This window comes from Dermochelys coriacea, chromosome 7, assembly GCF_009764565.3.
Source record: "Dermochelys coriacea isolate rDerCor1 chromosome 7, rDerCor1.pri.v4, whole genome shotgun sequence".
NCBI classification, from domain to species: Eukaryota; Metazoa; Chordata; order Testudines; family Dermochelyidae; genus Dermochelys; species Dermochelys coriacea.
Genome location: NC_050074.1, coordinates 6,727,478 through 6,750,173, shown reverse-complemented (window position 1 = coordinate 6,750,173; position 22,696 = coordinate 6,727,478). Strand labels below are relative to the sequence as shown.

Genomic DNA, 22,696 nt, shown 5'->3' with positions numbered 1-22,696 from the left:
TCTAGTCTGGCCTCCCTGGATAACACAGGCCATAGAACTTCCCCAAAATAATTCCTAGAGCAGATTTTATAGATAAACATCCAATTTTGATTTAAAATTTGTCAGTGATGGAGAATCCACCACAACCCTTGGTAAAATGTTCCAGTGGTTAATCACTCTCTCTCTATTAAAAAGTACGCTTTATTTCCTGTCTGAATTTGTCTACCTTCAAATTCCAGGACCATGTTAAACCTTTTGCTGCTCGATTGAAGAGCCCATTATTAAATATTTGTTCCCCCGTAGATATTTACAGACTTACTAAACTTCTCTTTGTTAAGCTGAATAGATTGAGCTCCTTGAGTCTATCACTGTTAGGCACCTTTTCGAATCCCTTTTATCATTCCTGTGGCTCTTCTATGAACCCTCTCCAGTTCCTTATCATCCTTCTTGAATGTCGTGCTGCTATCATGGCCTCTGATTTAAGGATCCAAATGTTTTTATTCAGGCATGTGAATGTTCTGGACACAGCTGTCTACTTTGCTGTCATCTTCATAGCGGTTCTCATGTGTTCTGATGGTACCCAAATTGTAGAAGCTTTCTTCAGTGTCTACTCTGTTAATGACTAGTTTAGCCTGTTTGATATATTTACAGATATATGGGAGGGGAGTGATTGCATTTTAACAGGATTGGGGGTGGGGATAAAGAACTGCTGTTAGCGAAGGATGAACTTCATCTCTGGTACAGAACGCAAGGACAAGGCCCTCCATAGCACTTAAGCCGCTTGGGTGTTGTATGGGGTGGCGGTGGAGGGAGTAAACTCGTACACTTCATACCTCACAGAGGAAAGCAGTAAGTTATTGGCATGACCAGGGATGAAAATCCATCAGCAAATTCCCTCTGATTCCTCATCCACTGCGTATCATTAGAGGACCTCCTCGTGTCGGTTGGTGCGAAAGACGCCCTGGGTAGGCGCTGCGGGCGCTGCATTTACTTTTGAAAATGTTGGCCCCAAACCCTCACAGGTGCTGCAGCACAGCTGAGGTGGTTTTTCCACTCTGCAGCCACCTTGTTCAGCTGGCCTTAGGTGGGTACAGATGTGTGTGGAGAGAATAGATTTCAGTTCCCCAAACTCTCTGCATTCTACTCACAGGAGATGATGATTACTTGGCCTCTCTGGGCATGGTTGGCATTTCTTCCCAAGCTTCTAAAGTACTGTATGTAAATGTTCATGGAGAATAGGCCCATCAGCCGCTATTAGCCAACATGGTCAGGGATGCAACCCCACGCTCTGGGTGTCTGTAAGCCTCTGACTTGCCAGAAGATGTGACTGGACACATCTTGATAAGTGCGCTATTCTGTTTTCCCTTTGAAGCATCTGGCATTAGCCAGTGTTGGAAGATGGGACCGGGCTAGATGGACCATTGGGCTGACCCAATATGGCCATGCTTATGCAGAGTCCAAGCCGGTGAGAGCCTTATACTTCTCCCCTCCCACCAGTTCTGTAGTGGTGCAACTCCTGATTTACACCAGTACAAGTGAGAGGAGAATGAGGCACTGAAAATTCTCAGTTTACAAGAGGAAAGAGCCCATACAGTGTCCTATGTAACCAGTAGCAACGTTCAATGTTACGTATCTTGATTCAATTAATGAATACGCTAGTTCAATCAGAAATTAATATAGGGCAGTCCTATGGTCAGCATTATGCAGGAGGTCATGACAGATGATCCCAGTCATCTCTTCTGGCCTTATAATTCATATATCTTTATGAAAATTCACCGTTCTATGTGTATACAAACTCGGGCTGTCAGTTAATTGCAGTTATCTCAAGCGATTAATGCAAAACAAGTTAACTAGATTTAAAAAGATAGTCACGATTAATTGCAGTTTTTAATGGCACTGTATAACAATAATAGAAAACCAATTTAAATTTATGAATATTTTTAGATGTTTTTCTATATTTTCAAATATATTGATTTCAGTTACAACACAGAATACAAAGTATACACTGCTTACTTTATATTTTTATTACAAATGTTTGCACTGTAAAAATGATAAATAGTATTTTTCAGTTCACCTTGTACAAATACTGTAGTGCGATCTCTTTATCATGAAAGTGCAACTTAGAAATGTACATAATTCTACATTTGTAAGTTCAACTTTCATGATAGAGATCGCACTACAGTGCTAGTATTAGGTGAATTGAAAAATACTTTTTCTTTTGTTTTTTACAAATTAATTTACAGATTAGATTAGATTAGAACCATTAGACTGATGGTTATGATTCTGAGGTGTATTTCCACTGAGAGTGGCAGAAGTACTTGTAGCAACAACAAAATAATTATTTTAGTATCAGGTACTTACACAATGAGCCAAACTGACATTAGCATAGAAATATGTACTTACAAATGTATTTTTTATCGTATGGATTCTTGATAGAAATGATACAACACAGATGAACACTTCATTCATATACTTGATTGTGGCTTAGACTACACATCTGTGCAAGAGAGTAAGAGCCCTCACCCCATGTACACGCTTATGTGGGTTAACTGAGTCTTGGGTTCAGGTCCATAGAAGTAAGTTGGGCTGCTCACCTCTGCTTACTCCTTCTCTGGAGCAAATGGCTGGAGTCTTGAGCGAAAGCAGCGGAGTCAGTGCACAGGGCTAATATAGGCTAGCAGCAAATTATCATCTCCCAGGAGCAAAGGGTGGGGGTGGGGAGGCGGGAATTGTTCCTTGGGAAGTAGAGAATATTGGGATGTTTGAATCAAAACACTTCTTGGTGCTACACCTAGGCTACTGTGGCTAACATACTACCCTTGCAACTAGCCTTATGTGATTTAATTATTGCTGCCTGATGACAGGTTTCAGAGTAGCAGCCGTGTTAGTCTGTATTCGCAAAAAGAAAAGGAGGACTTGTGGCACCTTAGAGACTAATAAATTTATTTGAGCATAAGCTTTCGTGAGCTACAGCTCACTTCATCAGATGCATTTGGTGGAAAATACAGTGGGGAGATTTATATACACACACACACACACACACACACACACACACACACACACACACAGAGAACATGAAACAACGGGTTTTATCATACACACTGTAAGGAGAGTAATCACTTAAGATGAGCCATCACCAGCAGCGGGGGAGAGGGGGAAGGAGGAAAACCTTTCATGGTGACAAGCAAGGTAGGCCATTTCCAGCAGTTAACAAGAACATCTGAGGAGGGATGGGGGGGAGAAATAACATGGGGAAATATTTTACTTTGTGTAATGACTCATCCATTCCCAGTCTCTATTCAAGCCTAAATTAATTGTATCCAGTTTGCAAATTAATTCAAATTCAGCAGTCTCTCATTGGAGTCTGTTTTTGAAATTTTTTTGTTGAAGAATAGCCACCCTCAGGTCTGTAATCGAGTGACCGGAGAGATTGACGTGTTCTCCGACTGGTTTTTGAATGTTATAATTCTTGACGTCTGATTTGTGTCCATTTATTCTTTTACGTAGAGACTGTCCAGTTTGACCAATGTTCATGGCAGAAGGGCATTGCTGGCACATGATGGCATATATCACATTGGTAGATGCGCAGGTGAACGAGCCTCTGATAGTGTGGCTGATGTGATTAGGCCCTATGATGATGTCCCCTGAATAGATATGTGGACAGAGTTGGCAACGGGCTTTGTTGCAAGGATAGGTGCCTGGGTTAGTGGTTCTGTTGTGTGGTGTATGGTTGCTGGTGAGTATTTGCTTCAGGTTGGGGGGCTGTCTGTAAGCAAGGACTGGCCTGTCTCCCAAGATTTCTGAAGGTGGGTCGTCCTTCAGGATAGGTTGTAGATCCTTGATGATGCGTGGGAGAGGTTTTAGTTGGGGGCTGAAGGTGATGGCTAGTGGTGTTCTGTTCTTTTCTTTGTTGGGCCTGTCCTGTAGTAGGTGACTTCTGGGTACTCTTCTGGCTCTGTCAATCTGTTTCTTCACTTCAGTAGGTGGGTATTGTAGTTGTAAGAATGCACGATAGAGATCTTGTAGGTGTTTGTCTCTGAGGGGTTGGAGCAAATGCGGTTATATCGTAGAGCTTGGCTGTAGACAATAGATTGTGTGGTATGATCTGGATGAAAGCTAGAGGCATGTAGGTAGGAATAGCGGTCAGTAGGTTTCCGATATAGGATGGTGTTTGTGACCATCGCGTATTAGCACCGTAGTGTCCAGGAAGTGGATCTCTTGTGTGGACTGGTCCAGGCTGAGGTTGATGGTGGGATGGAAATTGTTGAAATCATGGTGGAATTCCTCAAGGGCTTCTTTTCCATGGGTCCAGATGATGAAGATGTCGTCATCAATGTAGCGGAAGTAGAGTAGGGGCATTAGGGGACGAGAGCTGAGGAAGCGTTGTTCTAAGTCAGCCATAAAAATGTTGGCATACTGTGGGGCTCTCACAGATCTTGGGAGACAGGCCAGTCCTTGCTTACGGACAGCCCCCCAACCTGAAGCAAATACTCACCAGCACCCACACACCACACAACAAGTTTCAGAGTAGCAGCCGTGTTAGTCTGTATTCGCAAAAAAGAAAAGGAGTACTTGTGGCACCTTAGAGACTAACAAATTTATTAGAGCATAAGCTTTCGTGAGCTACAGCTCACTTCATCGGATGCATCACACAACAAAAACACTAACCCAAGAACCTAGCCTTGCCAACTCTGTCCACATATCTATTCAGGGGACACCATCATAGGGCCTAATCACATCAGCCACATTATCAGAGGCTCGTTCACCTGCGCATCTATCAATGTGATATATGCCATCATGTGCCAGCAATGCCCTTCTGCCATGTACATTGGTCAAACTGGACAGTCTCTACATAAAAGAATAAATGGACACAAATCAGACGTCAAGAATTATAACATTCAAAAACCAATCGGAGAACACTTTCAGTCTCTCCGGTCACTTGATAGCCACCCTCAGGTCTGTAATCCTTCAACAAAAAAATTTCAAAACCAGACTCCAACGAGAGACTGCTGAATTGGAATTAATTTGCAAACTGGATACGATTAACTTAGGCTTGAACAGAGACTGGGAATGGATGAGTCATTACACAAAGTAAAACTATTTCCCCATGTTATTTCTCCACCCCTACCCCACCCCACCCCACCCTCCACTGTTCCTCAGATGTTCTTGTTAACTGCTGGAATTAGCCTACCTTGCTTGTCACCATGAAAGGTTTTCCTCCTTTCCCCCCCTGCTGCTGGTGATGGCTCATCTTAAGTGATCACTCTCCTTACAGTGTGTATGATAAACCCATTGTTTCATGTTCTCTGTGTGTGTATATAAATCTCCCCACTGTATTTTCCACCGAATGCATCCGATGAAGTGAGCTGTAGCTCACGAAAGCTTATGCTCAAATAAATTTGTTAGTCTCTAAGGTGCCACAAGTACTCCTTTTCTTTTCATGTAAATGAAAGTTATTTGTAATAGGCGGATGGAGGTTGGAGTGGGGGAAGAAGTTTCGCTCACACTCTCTTTCTGGATCCTAATTTAATAATGCCATCTCCCACCTCACCACTCTACTAGCAGTGCCAAGCCGTGCTCTGAATCTTGCTGTAAAGAAGCTGCTATTGCTCCAGGGTTCGGTCAGGGTAGTAGAGCAGGCATTGTCCCAGACGCCAAGCATGTCCTCCCCACCATAAGGAGGAAGACTCCAAAAGTTGTCACGAACTGAGGCGTGGGTTTCAACAAGAAAGGCTGCGTTCCGGTGGTTTAATTTCCTAAACGAGTAAAGCTAAACTGGAATTATAGATAAAGCCGAAACTTGATTTCTTTCTTTGTTTCATAAAATGCCCAAATTCCTGGGATAAAACCCAGTCTTTTGCCATAATGAATTTCCATAAATATTTCCCTCATGTAATTATCTACTACTTGAAAGTATTCTCCTGCATGGCTTGTGCCTGATAAAAATGCTAAATCGGATTCATTTCTGAATTGTCAATTTAAAGTGTAAGTGTGTGTGTGGTGTTTGTAAAACCCAAACAGAGGAAAAGAAATAAAACTATGAGTCATGAAGGAAACAAACATCTGATCTGTTTTCAGCACTCTAAGATGAAGCAGAAAAATGCCGGACCAAAATTGCAGAAATCTCAGCTGTTTGCTTGATTAAAATTGTATTTCAGATTGAGAGCTGCTGGAACATATAATAATAAGGAACAAATCATGTCTGCATACTTTTTTTTTTTTTTAAGAGATTTGCGCTAGAGAACTGCTATGTAATACTGCAATGGGTCTGAAAAATCTTTCTTAAACCACTACAAAAATGACCATGCTCTCTCAGAATGTAGGGATTTTTGTGTGTCTGTATGTGCGCATGTGTTAAGTACTTTACATTTTCTCAACTGTTTGTAAGTGATATATGCCGCTGTGGAAAAGTCAACATTATTCTAATGATCTTGCTAATGTGTCTCAGAGAACATATCTTCAGTGTGTGTCTATTTCAAGAGGCATGTACAAAACAACATTGTCTTAGCCACTTGCCCTCTCTCTCTCACTTTTATAAGTCTTTCCCCCTTTTATACTCTATCCCTTTTGTTTCTCGCATCCACAGGGTAAAAGGAAAAAAAAATTTCCATGGAGATGTGCATAAAGTCGAATCTGGTATTTGTGATCACTGGCCAGTAACTGGGCATCATCTATCAACAAAGCAAGCTCTATGAAATCCTAAAATTCCGCTGAAAGCATCCGATGAAATGAGCTGTAGCTCACAAAAGCTTATGCTCAAATAAATGTTAATCTCTAAGGTGCCACAAGTACTCATTTTCTTTTTGCGAATACAGACTAACACGGCTGCTACTCTGAAACCTAAAATCCTCTTGTATACTTCATACCTCACAGAGGAAAGCACTAAGTTATTAGCATGACCAGGGATGAAAATCCATCAGCAAATTTCCTCTATTTTTATATCAGTATGTTTTTCCCCAGATAGCCATCTCTGTTCTCTGGCAATGACTAAGTCTTTTCAGACTGTGAAACAATGCATATCGCATGAGTATATTGCTTATTACACTTGCATGCAAACGTGAGATGTCTTATGTGTTTTAAAGGTAGCAAAGACAGGCTACATGTGTTAACCTTGAATTCCACAAATGTGATCTCAGTAGGGAAGCGAGAATGCTGCCAAATGAAGACAGAATAATTTGGACATTATATAAAAAACTAAATGCAGCCAGCTGTAATGATGATTTGATTTGCTTGCATTGAGCATGGCCACTTTGTGTTTTGAGACTCTTTAACCAAAGTATCCAATGGGTGGCAGTGTACTAGCTTTGGGCTGGGAATGTGGATTTTTTTTTTTCATTCTCAGGCTAGTTTCCATGGTGATCCCTGCAGCTTTCTTTCATGCTTGTACAAAAGTGGAGGAGTGAGGGTGGGAAAAGGGAAGAGGGCGATATTGAATTAAAACAGTAGAACAACCCATGGAAGCCACTCTAATAAAAACAAGCAACAGGCCCTGGAAATAAGAATGTAATAGAACCAGAAATCATAGATGTCTGAAGAGCAGTCTCTAGGAGACCTTTTCTCTAAAGCAGTTGAAACAGATCTGTGAACCTGAAGAATCTTGGGAAGGAAAACAGCAAATTTATCTGTTTAAACTAGGCTTCATGCACTTTAACTCTCCTGAATTTCTAGGACTGACTTTCTTGCTTTAGATTAATAAAGTTAAGAACAGCCATAATGGGTCAGATCAGTGGTCTATCTAGCCCAGTATCCTGTGTCCAGCAGCAGCCAGTACCAGAGCTCCAGGGGAAGCGTACAGATCAGGACAGTTGGCGTGATCCACCCCGTCTTTCCCTGCTGGCTTCTGGCAGTCAGAGGTTTAGGATTCCATCCCTGACCATCTTACCTAATAGCCATTGATGGAGCTATCCTCTATGAGTTTATCCAGTTCTTTTTTGAACCCAGTTATACTTTCGACCATCACAACGTCCAATGGCAATGACACAGGTTATTTGTGTGTTTGTGTGAAAAAGTACTTCCTCTAATTTGTATTAAACCTGCTGGTATAATTTCATGAGGTGACCCCATTTCTTGTACTGAGAGAAAGGGTAAATAACACTTTGCTATTCACTTTTGCCCCACCAGCCATGATTTTATAACTTCTACCCCCTTAGTCATCTCTTTTATAAGCTGAATGGCCCTAATTGTTTTAGTCTCTTCTCATATGGAAGCCATTCTGTAGCCTTGATCATCGTTGTTGTCTGTCTTTTGAACCTTTTCTAGTTCCTCTATGTCCTTTTAGATGGGAGTGAGCAAAACTGCACTCAGTATTCAAGGTGTGGGCATACTATGGATTCATATAGTGACATTATGATATTTTCTGTCTTACCCATCCCGTTCCTAATAATTCCTATCATTCTGTCGGCTGTTGCAACATGCTGAGCTGAAATTTTCAGAGAACTATCCACAATGACTGCAAGATCTTTCTTGAGTGGTAACAGCTAATTTTGAGCCCATTATTATATATGTATAGTTGAGATTTTTTTCCCAATGTGCATTACTTTACTTTCCATTTATCAACATGGCCTTTTTGTTACCCTATTGATTGCAACTGGATGACGGGGCATCAGTACATAGCAAGACTATACCTTCTCCAGTATCAATGCTTAGAATAATAACCTCTTTGATGAATAGGTACATAATATTGCAATCTGAAATGGCAGGTAAATCATAGAATCATCCCCCACACTCATGGCAAGACTAAGTATTATCTAGACCATCTTTGACAGGTGTTTGTCTAGCCTGCTCTTAAAAATCTCCTATGATGGAGATTCCACATCCTCCCTAGGCAATTTATTCCAGTGCTTGACCACCCTGACCGTTAGGAAGTTTTTCCTAAAGTCCAACCTAAACTGCTCTTGCTGCTATTTAAGCTCATTGCTGCTTGTCCTACCCTCAGATGTTGAGAACAATTTTTTTTCTCCTCCTTATAACAACCTTTTATATACTTGAAAACTGTTACCATGTCCCCTCTTCGGTCTTCTCTTTTCAGACTAAACAAACCCAATTTTTTCCAATCTTCCCCCATAGGTCATATTTTCTAGACTTTTAGTCATTTTTGTTGCTCTTCTCTGGACTTTCTCCTATTTGTCTCCTGAATGTGGCACCCAGAATTGGACACAATACTCCAGTTGAGGCCTAATCAATATGGAATAGAGCGGAAGAATTATTTCTTGTATCTTGCTTACAACACTCCTGCTAATACATCCCAGAAGGATGTTTGCTTTTTCTTTGCAACAGTGTTACACTGTTGACTCATATTTAGCTTGTGATCCACTATCACTCCCAGATCCCTTTCTGCAGTACTCCTTCCTAGGCAGTCATTTCCCATTTCATATGCGTGCAACTCCTGTTCCTTCCTAAGTGGAGTACTTTGCATTTGTCCTTACTGAATTTCATCCTGTTTACTTCAGACCATTTCTTTTACAGATCATTTTGAATTTTAATCCTATCCTCCAAAGTACTTGCAACCCTTTCCAGCTTGGTATCTCTATGCCGTTACCTAAATTATTAAGATATGGAACAGAACTGGACCCAGAACTGATTCCTGTGGGACCCTACTTTAGTATGCCCTTGCAGCTTGACTGTGAACCACTGATAACTACTCTCTGGGAATGGTTTTCTAATCAGTTATACACCCAACTTATAGTAGCTCCATCTAGGTTGTATTTTCCTACTTTGTTTCTAAGAAGATCATGTGAGACGGCATGAAAAGCCTTGCTAAAGTCAAGATATACCACACTGAATATTTACTGTGTCTCTTTCATGAATTAATTCATGATTTTTATTGAAGGAGTGGTAAGTTTCCAATAAAGGAATGATTTATTTGGGACTTGAAACCTTCATTTATAACTCTGTCCGAAATATCTGCTTTCTCTTTTGCACACACTGCACCTAATCTGCATCAATAATCTCCAGATTGCAGCAGAGGACTCAAAATTCATACACTGCAGTAATTGTAGATATTGTTCATTTAGCAGCAGAAGCGTGACTGCTATGGAATGTTGAGTTAGTCTCATGATCGAGAGGGGCTTACCAGTGGTAGTTTGAAGCAAGTATATGTTGTGGTGAAAGTGTGTGTGTGTGTATATAAACTCTAATCCATTGGTCACTGTGTGTGTTACACATACGTCTGTGTTTGAACCTCCCACCTTAAATTTGGGGGTTTTCCTCCCACCTTAAATTTGACCAACTTTTGTCCCACTTTGCTCATGTAGAATCTGTTGATCTGAGCCAGATTGTCTGGTGCTTTTGTGATGTGAACAAATGGGGGTTAGATGCAGCCCCAGTGCACTATTTAGGGCCCCTATATTTCTATTTTGTATGAAATTCTGTATATACACTTCAAAAGCCTTTTGCACACTGTACTGTCCCTTGCATGCATTTTACATAGCAGAATGCATACAGAATACACACACTTCCATATGTTGTTCTCTGTCCACCAGCAAACTCGCTGCCCTATGTCACCGCCCCTAATGTGACACTTGCCCCTCTCCCTCACTTGTATAAGTCAATGCCCCCCTGCCCCAGTTCCTATTCTTCCATCACCCTGGCCTGCCTACTGCCATCTCCAGCCCTACCAACACCATGTCCCCTGCTATCTCCTACATATACTGATACCATCCATCCTCTAGCCCAGCCTGTATTTACTCTTCCAGTCTTCCCCCCCCATCTAACCCAACCTCCACATTCAGACCCCTCAACGGTACAACAAACTCACTCCCTTGAACATATGGCCACCCACAAAGAGCCTCTCCAGCTGTTCCAAATCATACTCAAGTACCCAATGAAAACACCATCTCAGATTTGCAAAGTAGTAATAACAGACTTTGAGTAAAAGCAACACATACACCTCGAGATTGCTGTGGCTGGAGCGAAGACTGTATGTCTGAGTTTTGGAGAACCAGATGTGTGCAGTGTGGGTGTAGTGAAAGGGAAAGTGTGGCAGTGGTAAAGTCTCTGGGGTGTTAGGATGTTGGTGTGGCAAGGCTTGTGCATTGAGATCAGCTGGGATGTTAATGTTGCCTTTGGTGGAGATTTCCTAGATTTTTAGTGTTTTTTTCTATGATAAAAACATGTGCAGTGTTAACTCTAAAACGGTGGTGTGTGTATGTGTATAATATATGCTAATATTTCAAACAGATGACCATTTAACAAGTCTCAAAAGACAATGGCCTACTTAGTCATTTCCTATTTTTCTTTCCCTTTTTAGCCTTTCTCTATGTAGGCGTGGGAGTGTTTGACCCTACTGGTTCCCCTGCACACATGCTTTTTAAAGAGCAGGCAATGAGTCATCTTGCCACCTGAGAGCAGACAGGGTAACAGTCGTACAGGAGAAGTTTCCTGAAGTGACTTGCCTGTATAGAGGAGGAATGGTTACCTGTTGCTGGCCACGGCTCCCTGAAGTACAAAGAAATTTTGTTACACCAAACAGAGGTTCACCATCCCAGAATAAATAACTTCCCTTTTACTATAGTTAATGTAAAGCAGATGAGGAGTCTATTTTGCTTCGTTAAATAAAGTTACATTTCAGGCATGCTGAGTAGTTCAGGTTAACTTCATCGGCATATGAAACCTTCCTGTCATAGCCAAAAGTATCTCATTCACATAACTTATTTTTTAGACCTGTTCAAGTTGTTACAAGCTGTTTGGGGACAGTAAAATATATTGCAGCCATGCGAAACTGTCAAGCGCCATAGTCATCAATCCTCTAATAGCAGTTGCTTGACTTTATTACCTTTCAGAAATGAAGAGGAGAAAAATATTGTTTGATTTGGCGCAACCTGCTTTTCTATGTCTCTCTCTCTCTCAGGTTGTGGCAACAATTCTTACCACAATAAATGAATAAAATTCGACAAAAATATAACCTGCTTTCAGCCAAGATTAATGTTTTGGTAACCTTCCTTAAACCTAGAATTGGTATGCTTCTTTCCTTGTTCATATACAACTCCTGTTTCCAAATAAATTAGATAGATTGAGACTCTGTTCTTGAGGATTAGCAGAGGACTTAATTCAAAATCATGCATGCCATCCCTAGGGAATCGGAAATCCTAACACTTCTGCTGCTGAGCTCTATTCAAGCCTTATCTTTAAATCAGACTTATCTTATTCTGATAAATCCATTGTTTCATGTTCTCTGTGTGTGTATATCAATCTCCCCTCTGTTTTTTCCACCAAATGCATACGATGAAGTGAGCTGTAGCTCACGAAAGCTTATGTTCTAATAAATTTGTTAGTCTCTAAGGTGCCACAAGTACTCCTTTTCTTATTCACAGTGATCATCATAATGTTTCTCCTTTTACATGCATCAATTCACATGCTGTTGCTTATCAAAATATTATTTTTCAATATTGTTGTTTTGTTTTGGCCTTAAGTATAGATTGTGACAGAATGTTGTGGCCTTAAGTATAGATTATGACAGCATTAAGAATGTTTTTATATATCAGAGTTGAAGACTAAGAGAACTAAACAGCAATAAATCATTCAAGCAAATTCCCTGGGTTTGGTAATATTTCAGGCTTTTTAGAGATTCAAATTTCCCTGAAGGTTGAAGGCATCTGGCGTTGAGATTTCAGTTTGGATAGTCTGTGAAATAAGGTATAAGAAATAAATGCCATTCTTAAATACCAAACTTCATCACGAAGTGTCCTTTTTCATTTGTTAGCATCAAGCTTTCAGTGCTGCATTTTAGGACGCTAAATGTGAAAAATACTGAGGATCCAACTGGTTCGGGCCACTGTTATGGGATGAAGAGGGTTCAGATACCAAAGTTATGGGCACAGTTCCAGTCCAGGTCCATAGAAACTGGAAGTTCTTACTATCTTATGGTTGGATGGCCCATATGAAATGAGTTTGGTGTCAGTGTAGTTCCCACTGAACATATATCCATATAAAGAAACCATCAATGCATCTGGCATGAACCCTGAGATAATCTTCTATCTCGTAGGTGATCCTTTTAGGTTTGGAGGCATGTTGTAAGGAGAGCACATTTTGCTGCTGCCTGCACTGCAGTTGCTTGACAGAGAGAAAACTAGAGTCTGCTCTACTTTGGGCATCTTTCAGTACGTAGTCAACAAGTACAGAATACAAATTGCACTTCATTCACACACAGATCTGTGTTCGTGCACTTGCACATGTTTTTAAACTGATGTTCAGTGCATTTCCAAAGCTGGTGCTATTCTGTGCACAACATTGCTCAACTGTTGCAAATTGGAAGAGTGTAGATAAATATATGAATGTAGATGCAGAAGTGAAATATCTAAAACACATATTTGCTCACCTTCCATTCTGCTTGGGCAGAAAACTCTGGCCGGGGGGGGGGAAAAACCCAACTGAATGCATGTAATCTTTGTAAAATATAGCAGAAATGTCTGTTATTACTGATATTTAGCTGCTAAGATGCCTCTAGAATCTAGAAGTCTGGATTCGTGGAATAACCCATAAGGCTTAGTAAGCATATCACACAAGGCAAATTGATATGTATGAAAACTGTAGCATTATGCATTAAATCTGCAGAGGGAAAAGGTTTAAGATAAAGGTAACATTTTGATCTCTGTAAGATGATGTGATAAGTGAAATATACAAGAATTAAAACTTGCCTTTAGTAACAAAAACCAATTTATTTAATAATGTCTTATGCCACGCGGGGATATTGAATTATTATTATTACGGGTTATTAAATACCAATCGATATAATCTAAAATTTAAGGAAAACTTGTTCTAGTTTTTCATTTTCTTTTCCATACAAGAATGATTTCTGTCTATTTTCCATAATAGCTGATGAGGATCTTCCTTTTCTAGGAGTTAGAATCAATCAAAATAGTTAACTAAACCTCAACAAGGTAACTCTGTCAAGATTTCTCCTTTACCAATCACATCTTCACTTTGTAATCTCCATGCTTTGCATGTGTGATGAATCGTTGCAAATTTTAAACTGTACCTTCATAGGTATGTTTTATTTATGCAGGCTGAAAGCTTATCTTTAAAATGTGTCAAATGCATTTATAGTATATTTTTATTTATTGTTGATTGTTCAGTGTTTTTATAAAGTACCTCAATATATGGAGCATACACGAAAGTGAGTATGTGTGAGTGAGAGAGAGAGAGAGAGAGAGAGAGAGAGAGAGAGAGAGAGAGAGAGAGACTTCTGCTGTATGCTAGGAGCTTGTGACTGAAAGATGAGACTTGACTCAGATTCCTTTAAATTTGTGTGGGAGATTCCTTACAAAACTGTGGGCTAGATTCTCCTTTCATTCAAACTTGTGTAAATTAGGATTAGCTGTATTGAAGTCGGTGGCTTTGCAGTAATGCAAATGATAGTATTAGACCCATTAGGTTCAGAGAATCCCAAGTTGATAGTACAGTAGAACCTCCGAGTTATGAACACCAGAATTACAAACTGACCAGTCAACCACACGCCTCATTTGGAACCGGAAGTACGCAATCAGGCTGCAGCGCACGCACACGCACACAGTAAGGAAATTCTTTCTGTACTTGTTTCATTTAAGACACTTCTGTACCAATGTAGCACAGTTCTTCTTGGCCACATGATTACCCTGAACATCCCAGACAAAATGACTTCCCCATGACTCTTAAGAAATTCATAAGAATAGATTCCGAGTGTCAGGTTTAAATGTTAGTATTGAAAATGTTGAATCACCTTGATTTTCTGTAATAAAAGTCTGTGTGGAAATGCATGTCGGAGCAGGTTTGCAAATCTGTTGACCAGATGAAAGAGTGGAAGAAATTTCAACTCTTGGTCACTGAAATAGTTCTTTCCTTGAAGTTAAATAAGAATTTTCTTTCAGGGAGCCATGCTGCCAATTTGATTGCGCAATTTAATTATTTACCAAGCATTCCCCTATATTTTATTTATCAGTACCAACCCTCAAGTCACCAGAACCAGGGTAATAATGTTAAGGAACAATTCAAGCCCGGATATGCAAATCAGCAATTTAGTTTGCTGATTAGCCTTCTTAATCGTGCAAATTGTACATAAAAACCATAAATTCTGCCCACATTCTGAGTCCTGGCTATGTGTGCAGGTGAAGGAGTTCCTTGTAGCCTCTACATTAATGTGCTCAAAATGGCTTAGTCGGATTTCTCATCCCCCCCCCCCCCCAACCCCGAGCTGGCAGCAGAGGCCAGTTCACTTTAATCTGCACATTAAATACACATTTTAAGGCATGTTTCTTTGGGAAAGATGCTTTGCAATTTTTCATTTATTCCAGACACATCAGTCCTGCTCCAAAGTTAATAGCATCTACTAAATTGACTGTTTCTACTGAACTTCAAGACACAAAGATTGTGGGGTTCAAGGATCTCCTATCTAAATGGGTCTAATTAAAGGCAAGGTAAAAGGAAGGGCAACTTAAAAAAAAGAAAAGGAAAAAAAAAAGGAATATTAAGAGTTCAGCTTGGCTGTTGAGCTTGGGCTAAATCCCTTCAAAATCTTTATTGTATTTCTCCCTTATTTTCGTAAATGCCACTAAGTTGTTCCATCTTACACTTTATTTAATGGCAGCATGCTCCTGCTTTACCACCCAGTTTCCTGCATAGTAAATAAAGACCATTTTATTACCATCCATTTTTCTGCTTGATAAGAACACATTTTACACTTAACCCCATTACCACTGTCATGGGGATCTCTTTGGTCCGAATGTGTAATTATTTTTAGTACTCCGTGTTTATTACAAGAATTCGTACAGCTAGGCGTTAAGTTTTTAACATAGGTTAGAAATGCACCACCTGTGTTAAAAATGTAACATGTAGCTATACGAATCCTCCTTGTCTTGTGGACATCAGAGCAGGACACAGTATTCCAGTAGCAGTTATACCATGGCCAGATAATATAACCTCTTTCCTCCCACTCTCTATTCCTCTGGGCTTTAGATGAGGCCTACAGACTGTCAGCTCCGTCTCCCTTTTGAAATCAGTTAAGATATTGCTGTTGATTTCAATGAGAGTGGGAACCAGTGGACACTGTGCGATCCATCACTGTGCAGCCAAGAGGACCAGAACGAATAACTAGCAGACACCAAAATGTCAGACAGCAAGCCCTGCAGTCAGTAGAAAACCTTTAGCTTGCTCTAAATAGGGCCAAGTTTGGGCTAAGATGTAGGTCTAGTGGAACTGGATATCTAGATGGGGGGGCCTAACTCTGAGCATTCCCTGTCTAGAGTCTCAGAGTAGCAGCCGTGTTAGTCTGTATTCGCAAAAAAAAAAAGGAGTACCCGTGGCACCTTAGAGACTAACAAATTTATTAGAGCATAAGCTTTCGTGAGCTACAGCTCACTTCATCGGATGCATTTGGTGGAAAAAGCGGAGGAGAGATTTATATACACACACACAGAGAACATGAAACAATGGGTTTATCATACACACTGTAAGGAGAGTGATCACTTAAGATAAGCCATCACCAGCAGCAGGGGGGGGAAGGAGGAAAACCTTTCATGGTGACAAGCAAGGTAGGCTAATTCCAGCAGTTAACAAGAATATCAGAGGAACAGTGGGGGGTGGGGTGGGAGGGAGAAATACCATGGGGAAATAGTTTTACTTTGTGTAATGACTCATCCATTCCCAGTCTCTATTCAAGCCTAAGTTAATTGTATCCAGTTTGCAAATTAATTCCAATTCAGCAGTCTCTCCTTGGAGTCTGTTTTTGAAGCTTTTTTGTTGAAGTATAGCCACTCTTAGGTCTGTGATCGAGTGACCAGAGAGATTGAAGTGTTCTCCAACTGGTTTTTGAATGTTATAATTCTTGATGATAATGCAGAACACAGTGCCATCCACAGCCTCAGAAACAACTCTGACATCATAATCAAAAAGGCTGACAAAGGAGGTGCTGTCGTCATCATGAATAGGTCGGAGTATGAACAAGAGGCTACTAGGCAGCTCTCCAACACCACTTTCTACAAGCCATTACCCTCTGATCCCACTGAGAGTTACCAAAAGAAACTACAGCATTTGCTCAAGAAACTCCCTGAAAAAGCACAAGAACAAATCCGCACAGACACACCCCTGGAGCCCCGACCTGGGGTATTCTATCTGCTACCCAAGATCCATAAACCTGGAAATCCTGGACGCCCCATCATCTCAGGCATTGGCACCCTGACAGCAGGATTGTCTGGCTATGTAGACTCCCTCCTCAGGCCCTTCGTTACCAGCACTCCCAGCTATCTTCGAGACACCACTGACTTCCTGAGGAAACTACAGTCCATTGGTGATCTTCCTAAAAACACCATCCTAGCCACTATGGATGTAGAAGCCTCTACACCAACATTCCACACAAAGATGGACTACAAGCCGTCAGGAACAGTATCCCCGATACTGTCACGGCTAACCTGGTGGCTAAACTTTGTGACTTTGTCCTGACCCATAACTATTTCATATTTGGTGACAATGTATACCTTCAAATCAGCGGCACTGCAATGGGTACCCGCATGGCCCCACAGTATGCCAACATTTTTATGGCTGACTTAGAACAACGCTTCCTCAGCTCTCGTCCCCTAATGCCCCTACTCTACTTGCGCTACATTGATGACATCTTCATCATCTGGACCCATGGAAAAGAAGCTCTTGAGGAATTCCACCATGATTTCAACAATTTCCATCCCACCATCAACCTCAGCCTGGACCAGTCCACCCAAGAGATCCACTTCCTGGACACTACGGTGCTAATAAGCGATGGTCACATAAACACCACCCTATATCGGAAACCTACTGACCGGTATTCCTACCTACATGCCTCTAGCTTTCACCCAGATCATACCACTCGATCCATTGTCTACAGCCAAGCGCTACGATATAACCGCATTTGCTCCAACCCCTCAGACAGAGACAAACACCTACAAGATCTCTATCATGCATTCTTACAACTACAATACCCACCTGCTGAAGTGAAGAAACAGATTGACAGAGCCAGAAGAGTACCCAGAAGTCACCTACTACAGGACAGGCCCAAGAAAGAAAACAGAACGCCACTAGCCATCACCTTCAGCTCCCAACTAAAACCTCTCCAACGCATCATCAAGGATCTACAACCCATCCTGAAGGACGAGCCATCACTCTCACAGATCTTGGGAGACAGACCAGTCCTTGCTTACAGACAGCCCCCCAATCTGAAGCAAATACTCACCAGCAACCACACACCACACAACAGAACCACTAACCCAGGAACCTATCCTTGCAACAAAGCCCGTTGCCAACTCTGTCCACATATCTATTCAGGGGATACCATCATAGGGCCTAATCACATCAGCCACACTATCAGAGGCTCGTTCACCTGCGCATCTACCAATGTGATATATGCCATCATGTGCCAGCAATGCCCCTCTGCCATGTACATTGGCCAAACTGGACAGTCTCTACGTAAAAGAATGAATGGACACAAATCAGACGTCAAGAATTATAACATTCAAAAACCAGTTGGAGAACACTTCAATCTCTCTGGTCACTCGATCACAGACCTAAGAGTGGCTATACTTCAACAAAAAAGCTTCAAAAACAGACTCCAACGAGAGACTGCTGAATTGGAATTAATTTGCAAACTGGATACAATTAACTTAGGCTTGAATAGAGACTGGGAATGGATGAGTCATTACACAAAGTAAAACTATTTCCCCATGAAGAAAAGGAGTACTTGTGGCACCTTAGAGACTAACAAATTTATTAGAACATAAGCTTTCGTGAGCTACAGCTCACTTCATTGGATGCATTCGATGAAGTGAGCTGTAGCTCACGAAAGCTTATGCTCTAATAAATTTGTTAGTCTCTAAGGTGCCACAAGTACTCCTTTTCTTTTTGCGAATACAGACTAACACGGCTGCTACTCTGAAACCTATTTCCCCATGGTATTTCTCCCTCCCACCCCACCCCCCACTGTTCCTCTGATATTCTTGTTAACTGCTGGAATTAGCCTACCTTGCTTGTCACCATGAAAGGTTTTCCTCCTTTCCCCCCCCCCTGCTGCTGGTGATGGCTTATCTTAAGTGATCACTCTCCTTACAGTGTGTATGATAAACCCATTGTTTCATGTTCTCTGTGTGTGTGTATATAAATCTCTCCTCTGCTTTTTCCACCAAATGCATCCGATGAAGTGAGCTGTAGCTCACGAAAGCTTATGCTCTAATAAATTTGTTAGTCTCTAAGGTATCACGGGTACTCCTTTTCTTTTTGTCTAGAGTCTATAGCCTTGAGGGAAATGCTGAAGCTCCAGATCATTGCAGTGCTCTAGCCCTGTGGTAGCAAAGGCTTGGATGCTCATGGTGCTGTCAGCGTCTGAGGAAAATGAGCCTAGCCCCCAAGCTGGAAGAAGAGGTTTCTTCTGTCCACTCCTATCTGGAAGTCATGGGAGTCAGTAGGCCCTTGAAATCACAAATGGCTTTAATAATAGGTGGGCAAATGATATTCAACTGGTAGAGGTGTGGTAGTGATTGCTAATTTGTCCAAATGCTTACCTGTGCCAGTCTTATGTGAGCTGAACTTAAGGTATCTGGTTTTCATCCAGATCCCTCTCGTGGCCAGGCATGTGGGAAGTACGGACACGGTTCTGCTCAGATGTGCAGAACTGTGTATCGTTAGCATATCACTATTATTGGTGTTAGTGTTGTTCATAGTAGCATTTGTATTATGCTAGTTTCTAGGGACTCCATTTATGAATCAAACCCCCTTGTGTTTGGTGATATATAAATACAGAACAAAGAGACACTCCCTGACCCAAGAAGCTGACAAGCTAAGAATAATGACATTGCAAGTGTCCACATCATATACCCCTGTCACTGGTGTCTTGGTCTCTGTATTTGAAGAGGAACCATTCCTTGTCACCTATAGGATGCCGCAGCTGGGAAGAGCATTTGCCTACCAGTAGACTCTGATCTATCTATGAGCAATAAGAGGAACTCACCTTTGCAAAATCCTGTAGTCAAGTTAGTAGCAACTATAAGAGTTAGGCATTATTAATGACTAGTTGGAGGGGGTCTCTGATAAGTCTAGCACCATTATCTGGACTACAGGCTTTCAGGGGTCCAACTAAGAAGTGGGATGGAAGCCGTATTTTTCTGTGTAATCAGCTATCTCATGGCAGTCATGGGCTTCTGATCTCTATGTGGTGTCATGGGATATTCAAAGTTCTGTTTCAGTACCACATCTTGGCCAGAACACCAAATGATTATGGTCTAAGTGCTCAGTGAGAGTCAGATGCTTCTAGAGTGACTGCTGAAGAGGTTGTATGTTGGTACCCATTGTTTAAAACGCTTCCAAGCCAAATATCCTACCTCGTTGATATTGACGTATTCCATTAGTCCTTTTTTCTTGATCTAATGACTCATGTAATTGTGATGGGTAGAACTGGTTGCAGTAGTGCATTATTAATTAATTAAATGTATACAAATGCCTCTCAGTGAGACAGTCTGTCGGCATTTTCCCATTCTGGAAATTGACTATGGCATCTATATTTCTTTAGGTATTCTGGTGGCCAACCAAGAGCTGTTAGTGTAGACCTTGCTTATTGGCGTCAGTAATAGCTGGAGTCTGTAGTCTTCTGAAAGTAAACATTTTGGGCATTTCATGTAGGACTTTCTATTTGTTGTTGTTTTTAGTCTCTTTGTATATGCAAGGTGAATGCTGAGATATCTTGTTTTGCAATCGGCTGATAGCTTTTGGAAACATTTGCAGGTACTGTTGTTTCCACTTGATTGATCAAGCGAGTTGGAGAGAACTTAAATTTCTCAGTTATTTTTCATGTTTAAAGCATTTTAACAAGAGCTGGAACATGCATTACCATAAACACAGTCCCCTTCTGTAAAAATTATCATACTTTGAACATCTGCACAATCTCAAAGGAATCTTATTTTTGTGTCAAGAAGGCAGAGTTTATTTTGTGTGTAGATTTTGGAAGAGTACAACTACCGGGTTTGATATAACCTCTGGCTTACAACATTTATTTCCTCTCCAACTGGCAATTCTTAAAGGACTGCGTACATTCACTCTATCTGATGCAGGCGCATGAAATTAGAAAGATTCATTTTTTTAAAAAAATCTTAATTTATCTCCAGCTGTTTGAGAACACTCTGGGTCATAAAAAGTGTGTGAGAAGATTTTTTTTTATATGTGCGTGATATAAAATGTAAGTTATACCCCAGGGAAATATAGTTTAGAATGATTTTGCTGATAACAGAGGGACATATCTGAGTTCAAACCAAATTTTCTTCTTCCAATTTAAAACATTTGAAGCTTGGTGCTATGCCAGACAGCATTGGATTTCAAATTCAGCCATCTTTGCACTGGTCTAAAGTTATGTCAGACTTGCTGTTTTAGGTAACTGGAAGAGCCAAAGATGAAATGAGTGCATTATGTACCAGCTGTAACTGCATCGTGGTTAGAGATTTAACAGGGCCCATCTTTTGTACCATTTTGTCTCAAGCTCAGATATGTTCTCTATTGAAATAAAATGGTCCATACTAGAATAAGCAGCGGGGGAGCTTTGAAGATTCTTGGAAGCTTATTATAGTAATTTCCAAATCACGTTTTGTTTTGTAGATGCTTTTAAAGTCCGAAATGTTAAACAGAGATTTTATGTAGTCCTCTCAGAGTGTGTGTGTGTGTGTGTGTGTGTGTGTGTGTGTTTATTTTAAGGTTTGTATGTCCGGGCCTCTGGGTGCATTTGCATCTTTTTAAACACAATTAATATCAAATGTTCATACGATCAGTTTAAGTTGTCTACAGTGATTATGGATTTGGTGCCCAGTATGAGACACCGTACAGGGAAGTGATGAGCATCTACCCTCTGAAAATCAGTCCCCATCAAGATGCCTGAAGTTCATCAGAGTGAAGCACACAAAATGACTAGTCTTTTTGGAAAATATACTGTCTACAATTGGCAGCTGACACAGTTATTCCCCGTCTGTAAATTACCAGCAGCCACCTAAAGAGGGAAAACTCCAGAACGGGTTTTGAGCCTTTAACCATCCCGTCATGAGTGCACGTCCCATCCAACCCCACACCATAGGCAAAAGGTGCGACTGGCAGATGTACCATGCCACTGAGGTCAACAAACCTGGTCAAAAAGGGGAACTAGTTTCCACACTGAGAGTACATCACCACTAGTCAGAAGGTGTGATTTGTAGCATGTGTAGAGAATCTGAGCTAGCTGTGGCAGAGGCAGATCAAAGATAGCTTGAGTAACAATGACAGTGGGTCCGCAAGCTGGAGGGCGGCAGCGTGGGCTAGCTTCCCATGTACAGGGCCTGCCCAGCAGCCTGGGCTACATACTCGGGAGGCTGCCTCATGTACAGCCCCCACACCCTGACCCCACTCCCTGGCAGGAGCACCGGGTGGGCTGAGTGGGGCAAGCCCCTGCACCCTGACCCCATTTCCGCAGCAGTGGGGGTGCACAGGGAGGGGACTGCAGGCAGAAGGGGTGGGGAGGGGCCCCCACTTTATCTGGCCCAGGGCTACATAAAAGCTTAATCCACCTCTGGGCAAACTTGTGCTGCCATCCCTGCACTGCTGCTGTCACTTGAGCTAGCTGTGATCTAGCTAGATGAGTTACCTTGGCTATGTCTACATGTGCTGCAGTCACGCCTCTTGATGGCCATGTCCCCTGCATCAGCAAGGCTTGTCCTCTGCGCCATCTCCCAAAGATTAAGAGCAAAGCTAAGCCCTGACTCTGGCTTGAAGGAAA

At 41.4% G+C, this 22,696-nt stretch overlaps 1 protein-coding gene across 1 annotated transcript in view; it reads left to right on the top strand.

The window, feature by feature from the left end:
- The window catches only part of MAGI1 (membrane associated guanylate kinase, WW and PDZ domain containing 1), a 510,412-nt gene that overhangs the window by 200,192 nt on the left and 287,524 nt on the right, over nucleotides 1-22,696 (top strand).